The 13,529-nt window shown below is 42.3% G+C and overlaps 1 pseudogene; it reads left to right on the plus strand.

Moving 5' to 3' along the window:
* The window catches only part of LOC138369780 (beta-1,3-glucan-binding protein-like), a 111,177-nt pseudogene that overhangs the window by 15,118 nt on the left and 82,530 nt on the right, over positions 1-13,529 (plus strand).

Here is a 13,529-nt window from a genome sequence, read left to right on the forward strand (position 1 = left end):
AACGCACTTCTCGGCCTACTATGCATGGCCCGATTTGCCTAATAAGCCAAGTTTTCCTGAATTAATATATTTTCTCTAATTTTTGTCTTATGAAATGATAAAGCTACCCATTTCATTATGTATGAGGTAAATTTTTTTTTATTCGAGTTAAAATTAACGTAGATATATGACCGAACCTAACCAACCCTACCTAACCTAACCTAACCTATCCTTATAGGTTAGGTTAGGTTAGGTAGCCGAAAATGTTAGGTTAGGTTAGGTTAGGTAGGTTAGGTAGTCGAAAAACAATTAATTAATGAAAACTTGGCTTATTAGGCAAATTGGGCCTTGCATAGTAGGCTGAGAAGTGCGTTCTGGCTATTAGGTACGACATATATATATATATATATATATATATATATATATATATATATATATATATATATATATATATATATATATATATATATATATATATATATATATATATATATGTCGTACCTAGTAGCCAGAACTCACTTTTTGGCCTACTATGCAAGGCCCGATTTGCCTAATAAGCCAAGTTTTCATGAATTAATATATTTTTTCTAATTTTTTTCTTATGAAATGATAAAGCTACCCATTTCATTATGTATGAGGTCAATTTTTTTTATTGGAGTTAAAATTAACGTAGATATATGACCGAACTTAACCAACCCTACCTAACCTAACCTAACCTCTCTCTATAGGTTAGGTTTGGTTAGGTAGCCGAAAAAGTTAGGTTAGGTTAGGTTAGGTAGGTTAGGTAGTCGAAAAACAATTAATTCATAAAAACTTGGCTTATTAGGCAAATCGGGCCTTGCATAGTAGGCCAAAAAGTGAGTTCTGGCTACTAGGTACGACATATATATATATATATATATATATATATATATATATATATATATATATATATATATATATATATATATATATATATATATATATATATATATGTATGTATATATATATATATATGCATGTATATATATATATATATATATATATATATATATATATATATATATATATGTATATATATATATATATATATATATATATGTATGTATATATATATATATATATATATATATATATATATATATATATATATATATATATATATATATATATATATATATATATATATATGTCGTACCTAGTAGCCAGAACTCACTTCTCAGCCTACTATTCAAGGCCCGATTTGCCTAATAAGCCAAGTTTTCCTGAATTAATAGATTTACTATAATTTTTTTCTTATGAAATGATAAAGCTACCCTTTTCACTATGTTTGAGGTCAATTTTTTTTTTATTGGAGTTAAAATTAACGTAGATATATGACCGAACCTAACCAACCCTACCTAACCTAACCTAACCTATATATATAGGTAAGGTTAGGTTAGGTAGCCAAAAAAAGCTAGGTTAGGTTAGGTTAGGTAGGTTAGGTAGACGAAAAAACATTAATTCATGAAAACTTGGCTTATTAGGCAAATCGGGCCTTGCATAGTAGGCTGAGAAGTGAGTTCTGGCTACTAGGTACGACATATATATATATATATATATATATATATATATATATATATATATATATATATATATATATATATGTATGTATATATATATATATATATATATATATATATATATATATATATATATATATATATATATATATATATATATATATATATATATGCAGAATAACCACATATGAAAAATAGAAAATGCTTAACGCGTTTTCGGCTAATTCGCCTTCATCAGAGCAAAGTAGAAATGATTTCTACTTTGCTCTGAGGAAGGCGAATTAGCCGAAAACGCGTTAAGCATTTTCTATTTTTCATATGTGGTTATTCTGCATACTTGGATCAGTGTTTTTGTGATCATTGTTTCATATATATATATATATATATATATATATATATATATATATATATATATATATATATATATATATATATATATATATGTATATATATATATATATATATATATATATGACCAATATGCTAATGTATTATAAAAATATTAACTTATATTTGAGAAAATTCCCATTTTGAATGAACAGCATATAACATTTTTGAACGCGTCTGTGGGGTTGACCGCTGGATGTAATGAACTTGAGTCGAGGACAGGATGTGTGAGTCGTGTGAAAACCGTTTTACATTCATAAACAGGGGGTTTGGCGGGTACATGGAATCACTTTTGGGTCTTTGTTTGGAGGACGGGCCGATAACGTGATATATATTAATAAGAAAATCCACTAGAGCTGTGAGGTGAGCGAAAACCTGCGAGCAAGGCCTTGCCAGCCGCATACTAGACCACTAGACCACCGCTAACTTGGGTAATGAACATGGTAGAGTTTGTGGCTGGCATTGCTTTGGTCGCAGGTTCACGCCCACCCCACAGACCTGAGGGTATCATTGATATATATCACGTTAGTGTGTGTTATGTGTTTATAGACTATGCGATAGAGTATGAAGAATAACATTATGATGAGGAATAGATGAGTAACAATATGTTGAGTAAGGGATGAATAACAATATGATGAGTTTTCAAGAGATGAGCAACAATATTTGGAGTTACTGTAGGATTAATTAACAAGAATATAATGAGTTAGAGTAATATGAATAACATAGTGGTGAGTGAGAGAATGAACATTACTAATATTTTAAGTGAGATCATGATACTAAAAAATATGATGAGTGAATATGATAAGTAGAATCTAGTAATAAATAACATGTTCAATAAAAATTATAAATAAAAGGAAGTGGGGAATTAAAATATATGATTATTTTTTACAAGAAATGTCAGAATAAAGATATGTGTATAATAAGGGAAGAGACGAGTAGACACAGAGTGATGAGCAACTTTAATTGTTCCAACTCTTCTCAACAGAACTGGGAGTTCCAGGCGTACCTTAACAACCGCACCATCACCTACACTCGTGACTCAACACTGTTCATCAGACCGGTGAGTTATCTCTCTCTCTCTCTCTCTCTCTCTCTCTCTCTCTCTCTCTCTCTCTCTCTCTCTCTCTCTCTCTCTCTCTCTCTCTCTCTCTCTCTCTCTCTCTCTCTCTCTCTCTCTCTCTCTCTCTGTCTCTCTCTCTCTCTCTCTTTACTATTAATATTGATGACACATATTGAGCAAGAAAAATTATCTCTAATTAAGCTCATATAACTGTTCAGTGGCCATGACTCAGAAGTGATATTGTTATAGAAGTTAAAAATGGATTCAATGTCTTACAGTCAATGTAGGAAAGTTAATGTCTTCACAAGGAAGCCCGCCAGGGAGTGTAAAAAGAGTTGATAAGGAAGGTTGACGGCCTGTACTGAACTGTAGGACCTGCTCAGGGCTATTAAATATATCCATCCAATTACACACAGAAATCACAATAGCGTGATGCATCAAATAAACAAATCCACAAGGGAAGTGCTACCATGTCGTGGCTCAGTCGATTAAGGCGCGTCTGGGATCCTCTCAGACGTAGGTTGTCATGTCATCGTCACGGCGGTCGGCCAAGCGGACAGCGCGCTAGACTTGTGATCCTGTGGTCCCGGGTTCGATACCGGGCGCCGGCGAGAAACAATGGGCAGAGTTTCTTTCACCCTATGCCCCTGTTACCTATCAGTAAAATAGGTACCTGGGTGTTAGTCAGCTGTCACAGGCTGGTTCCTGGGGGTGGAGGCCTGGTCGAGGACCGGGCCGCGGGGACACTAAAGCCCCAAAATCCTCTCAAGATAACGGCTCTTTTGGATTTGTTTAGCCATCCAATTGTTTAATTTGTAAACACTAGACTAAGATGAGTTATGTCCATTCCTTGAAAGACAAAATCATCCAAAATCTATCCAAAAACAAATGCTATGTAGATTAAATTATATAGGACTATGCAAAGACGAATAAAGAAAAATATATTTCGAGAAATACTGACATGAACAAAATAAAAAACAGTAAAGTTTGATTGTCAGATTGAGTACATGAACTGGTTTTTGTCACAAGATCAGGCCCTGGAAACACAAATCGAAACTGTCTCTATTTTCCGCCTGTTACAACTTGTAATAAAGTTGTTACAACTTGGCTTAACGTGTTTATGACGTATTAGAACGTTGTTACAACTTGCTATATTGGTTGTTATAACTGGTTAGGCGGTGTTAAAACTTGTTCGAACGTTGTACCAACGTCGTAGTTTCGGTGTGTGTTTGGCGGGACCTCAACTAGAATATGGTGGGTTTTCTTGGGGCTTGGATGGGTGACGTTGACATTAGGATTTACACAATTATTAAGAAGTAATGAGGACTTATTATTACCTGCCTCAATGCAGGTAGGAAGATTATATGGAAATGATTTGTTGTTGTTGTTTTAGAATCAGCTACTCGGAACAAAACGTTCCAAGCAGCACGGGCTATGGTGAGCCCGTAGTGGACTTACCTAACACAGGAGCGGGGCTTTATTTGTTGGGAATGATAATTTTCTATCCAATTAAATAGCATCTGTACTTATAATTAGGTACAAGAGAGGTGACTAGTCCATATCCAACTTTCTGCCTAGAAGAGTCGGCCACGAATGGACACGTATTCCAGGGACAATTATTATTAAGGCTCAGCACCAAACGCTCTGCGTGCTAGTGGCTGTACAACATTGTAACAACTCTTGTATATATAAATAAAACTAAACAAAAACAAAATGAAAATAAACCCTGAGAAATGTTCCCCTCTACTGTGTTAAGAGAAGGTGCTGCATTCGCTCTAGGTATGCGTCCCATGCCATCCATACTGTAGCACGCGTCCCATCCCATGCATACTTGTTGTATGCGTCCCATCCCATGCATACTTGTTGTATGCGTCCCATCCCATGCATACTTGTTGTATGCGTCCCATCCCATGCATACTTGTTGTATGCGTCACATCCCATGCATACTTGTTGTATGCGTCACATCCCATGCATACTTGTTGTATGCGTCCCATCCCATCCATACTGGTAGCACGCGTCCCATCCCATGCATACTTGTCTTATCAGCCATAGAAGCTGTCCAAGATGACCGAAAAGGTAAATGCATGAGTGAGCTTGAGCATCACCTTTTTGCACGGTGCGACAACCTCCTGCCCTGCAGGGTAGGAGTCCACAGTTCGAGTCTCGTAGAGCCCAAGTGAATGGATAAGAAAAGGCATCACATTCGCCTGCAGAGTATAATTCTTGAAAAACCATCGACACGCACTCTCTCTCTCTCTCTCTCTCTCTCTCTCTCTCTCTCTCTCTCTCTCTCTCTCTCTCTCTCTCTCTCTCTCTCTCTCTCTCTCTCTCTCTCTCTCTCTCTCTCTCTCTCTCTCTCTCTCTCTCTCTCTCTCTCTCTCTCTCTCTCTCTCTCTCTCTCTCTCTCTCTCTCTCTCTCTCTCTCTCTCTCTCTCTCTCTCTCTCTCTCTCTCTCTCTCTCTCTCTCTCTCTCTCTCTCTCTCTCTCTCTCTCTCTCTCTCTCTCTCTCTCTCTCTCTCTCTCTCTCTCTCTCTCTCTCTCTCTCTCTCTCTCTCTCTCTCTCTCTCTCTCTCTCTCTCTCTCTCTCTCTCTCTCTCTCTCTCTCTCTCTCTCTCTCTCTCTCTCTCTCTCTCTCTCTCTCTCTCTCTCTCTCTCTCTCTCTCTCTCTCTCTCTCTCTCTCTCTCTCTCTCTCTCTCTCTCTCTCTCTCTCTCTCTCTCTCTCTCTCTCTCTCTCTCTCTCTCTCTCTCTCTCTCTCTCTCTCTCTCTCTCTCTCTCTCTCTCTCTCTCTCTCTCTCTCTCTCTCTCTCTCTCTCTCTCTCTCTCTCTCTCTCTCTCTCTCTCTCTCTCTCTCTCTCTCTCTCTCTCTCTCTCTCTCTCTCTCTCTCTCTCTCTCTCTCTCTCTCTCTCTCTCTCTCTCTCTCTCTCTCTCTCTCTCTCTCTCTCTCTCTCTCTCTCTCTCTCTCTCCCTCTCTCCCTCTCTCCCTCTCTCTCTCTCTCTCTCTCTCTCTCTCTCTCTCTCTCTCTCTCTCTCTCTCTCTCTCTCTCTCTCTCTCTCTCTCTCTCTCTCTCTCTCTCTCTCCCTCTCTCCCTCTCTCTCTCTCTCCCTCTCTCTCTCTCTCTCTCTCTCTCTCTCTCTCTCTCTCTCTCTCTCTCTCTCTCTCTCTCTCTCTCTCTCTCTCTCTCTCTCTCTCTCTCTCTCTCTCTCTTCATCTCTTCATCTCTTCATCTCTTCATCTCTTCATCTCTTCATTCGTCCACCACTATTTTCTCTCACCCTCCTCCCTCACCACTACCATTTTTCCCTCACCCATTACCATTTTTCCTCACCCACCACCATTTTTCTCTTACCCACTTCCATTTTCTATCACACACCTCTCTTTTCTCTCACCCTCCTCCCTCACCCACCACCATTTTCTCTCACCCTCCTTCCTCACCTGCCACCATTTTCTCTCACCCTCCTCCCTCGCCCATCACCATGTTCTCTCACCCTCCTCCCTCACTCACCACCATTGAATCTCACTCTCCTCCCTCACCCTACCACCATTTTCTCTCACCCTCTCACTTATCGCAGGAGCTGACGTCGAAGAAGTACTCTGAGGAGTTTCTGTCTAGCGGCGAGCTGAACCTGTGGGGCATGAACGGGCGCGGGGACGTGTGTACCTCGAACGCCTTCTTCGGGTGTGTCCGTACTGGCAACCCCGTCCACATCCTCAACCCCGTCATGAGCGCCAAGCTCAGGACCCTCTCCAGCTTCGCCTTCAGGTGGGTGCTCAGAGAGTCGCTTGTGTGTGAGTTTTCAAGGGGTTTAATGCGTTCTTCCCCTGGAATGTTTTGGCTAATCTGTTTATCCCCATCGTCTGGTGAGGCGGTGGTCTAGTACGTTCTGTCGAACATTTGTCACATTTGGGTCTACACTTAAAGTCTCGAAGTTATCTTGAATGTTTGTAATACTCTGGGAGATGTTAACCCTGAATTAATTTACGTTTTCGGGTTTTCTGGAGATGTTTTGCCAGCTTTTGTGGAGGTTTTGAATAATTTTAGTATTCTTTGGTGCTTAGTTAAGAATTTCAATATGTTCTTTGAATCCATCGTCTGCTCTCACAAGATAATTGAGTGCGCTTCCTAGTTTATTTTAATTGCGATCGCATACAAGCACCTGCGCGTTTTCGAGTGTATGTGTGTGTGTGTTTTGTGCATGTGTTTGAGTGCGTTTGCTGGTACTCACCTAATTGTGCTTGCGGGGGTTGAGCTTTGTCTCTTTGGTTCCGCTTCTCAACTGTCAATCAACTGGTGTACAGATTCCTGAGCCTACTGGGCTCTATCATACCTACATTTGAAACCGTGTATGGAGCCAGCCTCCACCACATCATTTCCTAGTGCATTCCATTTATTAACTACTCTGACACTGAAAAAAATTCTTTCTAACGTCTCTGTGGCTCATCTGGGTACTAAGTTTCCACCTGTGTCCCCTTGTTCGTGTCCCACCCGTGCTGAAGAGTTTGTCTTTGTCCACCCTGTCAATTCCCCTGAGAATTTTGTCCTGAGAATTTTGTATTTTTTTTTTTTTTGAGATATATACAAGAGTTGTTACATTCTTGTACAGCCACTAGTACGCGTAGCATTTTGGGCAGGTCCCTGGAATACGATCCCCACCGCGAAGAATCGTTGTTACAACCAAGTACACATTTTACTGTTGCGTTAAACAGAGGCTACAGTTAAGGATTTGCGCCCAGTAAATCCTCCCCGACCAGGATACGAACCCATGATAAAGCGCTCGCGGAACGCCAGGCGAGTGTCTTAACACTACACCACGGAGACTGGTAGAATGTCTTGTTATCATGTCTTCCCTTACTCTTCTGTTTTCCAGGGACGTGAGGTTCAGCTCCTTTAGCCTTTCCTCGTAGCTCATACCTCTCAGTTCCGGGACGAGCCTGGTGGCATACCGCTGAATCTTCTCTAACTTTGCCTTGTGTTAAACTATGTATGGACTCCATGCTGGAGCTACATATTCCAGGATTGGTCTGACATAAGTGGTATACAGGTTCTTGAACTTACACAAGTTTCTAAAGGCTTATGTTGGCCAGTCTAGCATATGCCGCTGATGATATCCTTTTGATGTGGGCCTCTGGGGACAGGTTCGGTGTGATATCAACCCCCAGAACTTTCTCTCTATTTGACTCTTGCAGGATTTCACCTCCCAGATGGTACCTTGTGTTCAGCCTGCTGCTCCCTTCGCCTAATTTCATTACGTTACACTTTCCTGAGTTGAACTTTAGCAGCCATTTTCTAGACCATTCCTCCAGTTTTTCCAGGTTATCCTGTAGTCTCTGTCTATCTTCGTCCGTGGTGTGTGTGGTGTGTTTTTGTTGGCGAGTGCGTGGGAGGAGGGAGGGGGGATTACTCAGCAAGTTATCATGCCGGGTAGAAGATACTGCACTTTGTTTCCACCTGTCTTTCTGTCAACGCTTTCTTGACTGGTGTTGCTACTCTGCACCAAACAGGGTGGCAACAGGTCAAACAAGTCCCCGTTGGTAAGGCCCATCCCGTTCAGGACACGGACACTCTCCATGCACCAACCACACCTCCAATCTACGGTAATTGAAGATGCAGAAGCCACAATGCCACCCAGACACACTGAAGGCTCACAGGGGGTGCAGCAAGCAATGATGCCAGGCTTGCAAAAGGTCCCACCATCGGCTATCCACCTTATCACCTCGAGCCCTCATTGTCTCAATCGACCAGCTCTGAACTAGGTGATATGAGATTAACACTGGCTCCATGTGGTCGGCCGAGCGGACAGCACACTGGAATTGTGATCCTGTAGTCCCGGGTTCGATCCCAGGCGCCGGAGAGAAACAATGGGCAGAGTTTCTTTCACCCTATGCCCCTGTTACCTAGTAGTAAAATAGGTACCTGGGTGTTAGTCAGCTGTCACGGGCTGCTTCCTGAGGGTGGAGGCCTGGTCGAGGACCGGGCTGCGGGGACACTAAAGCCCCGAAATCATCTCAAGATAACCTCAAGATGCGTCCTCGGGCATGTTTGACCAAGGGTGCCAGAACTCTTGGATGTTTTGCACATGCCAGGTTTGACCAGGCCAACCCTTAGCGTCCCTGGATAGTTACTAGAGCATTAGCTCTCACCTGGACTGCATGAACAAACTATCCCTCGCTCAGTAGATGTGTACCAGAGGAGCTGCACCTGTGACATGAGGGAACCTCGCAGGAGAACCTGATTCCACCACTGTAAACGGGGCGGTAGAAACTTTCTCGCCATGTCTGAGAAATCTCGGCTCTGTTGGATACCAATACATCATCGATCAAAATCCTGATATCTTACATGGCTGACCAACCGGTCCATTCTGTTTTTAAATCGAGAGCTGCTGCTGCCCTCGCCGCCTGGTCGACCGAGTCCAACAGAATACCGAAATGCTTATTCTTATGCAGCTGCTGGATCAAAGATCGAATTTGTGCATCTCTACCACCGTCCTTGCAGTTTGTGCACCACCCCCTACCACCGTCCTTGCAGTCTGTGCACCACCCAATACCACCGTCCTTGCAGTCTGTGCACCACCCAATACCACCGTCCTTGCAGTCTGTGCAACACCCCCTACCACCGTCCTTGCAGTCTGTGCACCTCCCAATACCACCGTCCTTGCAGTCTGTGCAACACCCCCTACCACCATCCTTGCAGTCTGTGCACCTCCCAATACCACCGTCCTTGCAGTCTGTGCACCTCCCAATACCACCGTCCTTGCAGTCTGTGCACCACCCAATACCACCGTCCTTGCAGTCTGTGCACCACCCAATACCACCGTCCTTGCAGTCTGTGCAACACCCCCTACCACCTTCCTTGCAGTCTGTGCACCACCCAATACCACCGTCCTTGCAGTCTGTGCACCACCCAATACCACCGTCCTTGCAGTCTGTGCAACACCCCCTACCACCGTCCTTGCAGTCTGTGCACCTCCCAATACCACCGTCCTTGCAGTCTGTGCACCACCCCCTACCACCGTCCTTGCAGTCTGTGCACCACCCAATACCACCGTCCTTGCAGTCTGTGCACCACCCCCTACCACCGTCCTTGCAGTCTGTGTAACATCACTGCCGACCATCCCTGCAGTTGGTGTAACATCTTCTACCACCATGCTGCAGTCAGTGTTGTGAGATTTTTCGTCATGATTATTCTAGTATTACATCTGTCAACTTTAAATTGAAAGTCTAGATGGGCCTCCTGAGGAAGGACTTGCTTAGCTAACACGCTAAGTGTAGTAAGCAGCTCATTCCGCACTCTAGAGACCGTAGAACAAATGACTAGGCGAGAGCAAACAAACACCGAGACCTCAAAAAATTTGAGATACCTTTCACTGAGCTCTCGACCTTCGCAAATCTCCGGAGAGAATCTAACGAGTAGGTCCTGGGTTCTCACAACGTATTTATTTTGTTGTGTGGTGCTATGAATTCAGCTCTAAGCTCAAGAAGCAGTCTCAATTGAATAGCATTAATAATTTCAATCAACATGGCAGAACAAATGTAGATCAATAAAACGTGTGGGGTGTAACGAAAGACAGCGTTCAACATAACAATACAGTTTATTCAACAAAGTACTAGCTACCACAACAACGAAAAATTATTACTGACGTTACTCGAAATTCTTCCTGTGACACCTTTACGAAAGCTAGACACCAGTCACGAGTATGACTACTGGTTCCTTCCTGCAATCGCGTTGTGCTGCATAAATGAACTAACTTTAACATACTTAGTGTTCGCAGAGGAATCAATCACGCAAAACATTCTAATCTATAATTACTAATGCAACAACAACAAGGTAGGTTAAGAGACACTCCTCCAGAAACCTCCTCCAGTTACATTACGGATTTTTGCAACCCTCCCCTGCAATAGCAGTTGCAATGCAAACTAGTACCCTATCAATGACATTACAATGACTGATGGGGTAAAAAGCAACTCCAACAACCCTTCTTAATTAAATTCTCACGTTAATACTTCGTCCCTCGGACGATCAACAATCAATGACTAATTGAGCACGTTAATATTAAAATAACAATTACGTTAACTTAATCTTGTCTCCCACAGACAAATCAAACTGAACAGCTGTCACTAGTAACTCGGAATTACACAAACACGTGACCCGCCAAGCGTTCTGTGAATAATCCCCAATAATTTCTGTACTAAGGACAGCTGATTAATCCCAGTACGAGTTACGTTATCGGTTACTATCCTCCCTTCGATAGTTTACTACAATTCTATGAACAAAGTGCTAAGAGAAATGGCAGCCACCCTTTACAACCCTGAGAAATTAATTACTATTTCGAAGATCAATAATTACTTATACACAAACACGTCACCTTTCACACTGGCTCAACAATTATGACATCAATGATATGAATTCCCTCTGGGGTCTTCCATACGCCAGTGACTCAGGTGACTAGTTCACTATCCCACGGACCGATAACTAATCACCACGTCTACGTTACTTTAACAATGACTTTACTCTCCCAGGAGTCAATCAAATTACTTGTCCAACTGACAGATATTAATAACTGACGTTACATCTATGAAACAATGTAACCTTCGTGTGAGTTGATCAACCCTGATCGGAGTTAATTACTTTGACTTCCGTGAACCCATAATTACCTGTCCAACTGACAGATAATTTGCAACAGACCGTACTTAAAATGCAAGACTTCAGCCCCTCCCAGAATTCCTACAATATTATCTGACTTTGCCTGAAGTGGCTGCTTGGGTAGGCTCCCTGACCGACCATAACAGCTGTTCCTTGGAAAATAATTAACCCAAACGTATTTTACGTTACTCAAATTGTCTTATGACAATCTCTCTATAAACAATGGGTGTTCTCTTGGTTATGTTATATTAATTTCCCTCACTCAACGATCACTTAATACTGGACTTCGATGACAACCAAATATACAGAGTAATAACATCAAGTACCCGTCCCAATGAAGAGTTCACCCACGACACAATAAATCAACCCTTGAAGATCTAAAAACATTTACAATCCGGTTGCAATTTATAATTACTGTAGAACACCAGTAAATAACCCACTCGGTGTTCTGAACCACTAGAACACGACCCATACAATTTACTGAACTACCGCAATAACACCCACTGTGATCTTAAAACACGGCCCAACACTTTGCAACCTAGTTGCAATGACACAGACGGTGGTCTAATAACACTATATTAGACCACGGCCCAACAATTTACTGCAACCACAGCAAAAACACACTAGGCTTCGTGACACTATAATTATATAACGTACCTGCTGACCTCACCTGTAACTCTCTGCTATTAAAAGCTAATGTGGAACACTTGGGAGATAACACACTCCCGGTCAACTTGGGCAAGTGATTAGCTATCCCACAGATCGATAATTACTCCCATAAATTATGTTAGTCTACAGAGCTGTCAACTGTCACTCCCGACAGCGACGTTACTCACTTTACACCATAAATCCACCAGATTACGTTAAACAGGTAAGCCCCCCCCCCCACACACACACGCTCACACACACACACACACACACACACACACACACACACACACACACACACACACACACACACACACACACACACACACACACACACACACACACACAGTTCTCCAGTGTGTGTCTGGAAGACAGAAGAGTTAGGGGGGACATGATCACCACATTCAAGATTCTGAAGGGAATTGAAAGGGTAGATAAAGACAGGCTATTTAACACAAGGGGGCACACGCACAAGGGGACACAGGTGGAAACTGAGTGCCCAAATGAGCCACAGAGATATTAGAAAGAACTTTTTTAGTGTCAGAGTGGTTGACAAATGGAATGCATTAGGCAGTAATGTGGTGGAGGCTGACTCCATACACAGTTTCAAGTGTAGATATGATAGAGCCCAATAGCCTCAGAAACCTGTACACCTGTTGATTGACAGTTGAGAGGCGGGACCAAAGAGCCAGAGCTCAACCCCTGCAAGCACAACTAGGTGAGTACAACTAGGTGAGCACACACACACACACACACACACACACACACACACACACACACACACACACACACACATATAATTACACTTTATCACAGCCTTGGAAAACACAACACAAGTATAAAAATACACACTGGTATCACACCACAATAATCAAATGCCAGGAAATCCCCGGTGTTACATCACGGTCACTCTACCATAAAATGATGACGATTGGCTCGAGCCCTTCTCTCTTGCAAAAGACTACACAAGTGGACATGGGGCAGGACAAGCACAATTCACCTCGAAATGTAACAACACAATCCTACCAGAATGGGGTATAAACTCACTAGGACGGCCCTTACGGTCCTAAGTCTAAATTTACTCTGTATGTGCCCCGTGTGTCTACACACACACAAATGTACGTCTGCACACAACAGTATAAGTCCTCCCTTGACTGACAAGGACGTAAATAGGGGTGAAAATCTTATGCCCCCGCACTTCCCTTCACCTAGCAGGTGCTAATAGAGATAATACTGGCGGAACACCTGACCTCGAATTCAGGCTTAGAGATA

The sequence above is a fragment of the Procambarus clarkii genome, chromosome 4 (assembly GCF_040958095.1).
Source record: "Procambarus clarkii isolate CNS0578487 chromosome 4, FALCON_Pclarkii_2.0, whole genome shotgun sequence".
Taxonomy (NCBI): domain Eukaryota; kingdom Metazoa; phylum Arthropoda; class Malacostraca; order Decapoda; family Cambaridae; genus Procambarus; species Procambarus clarkii.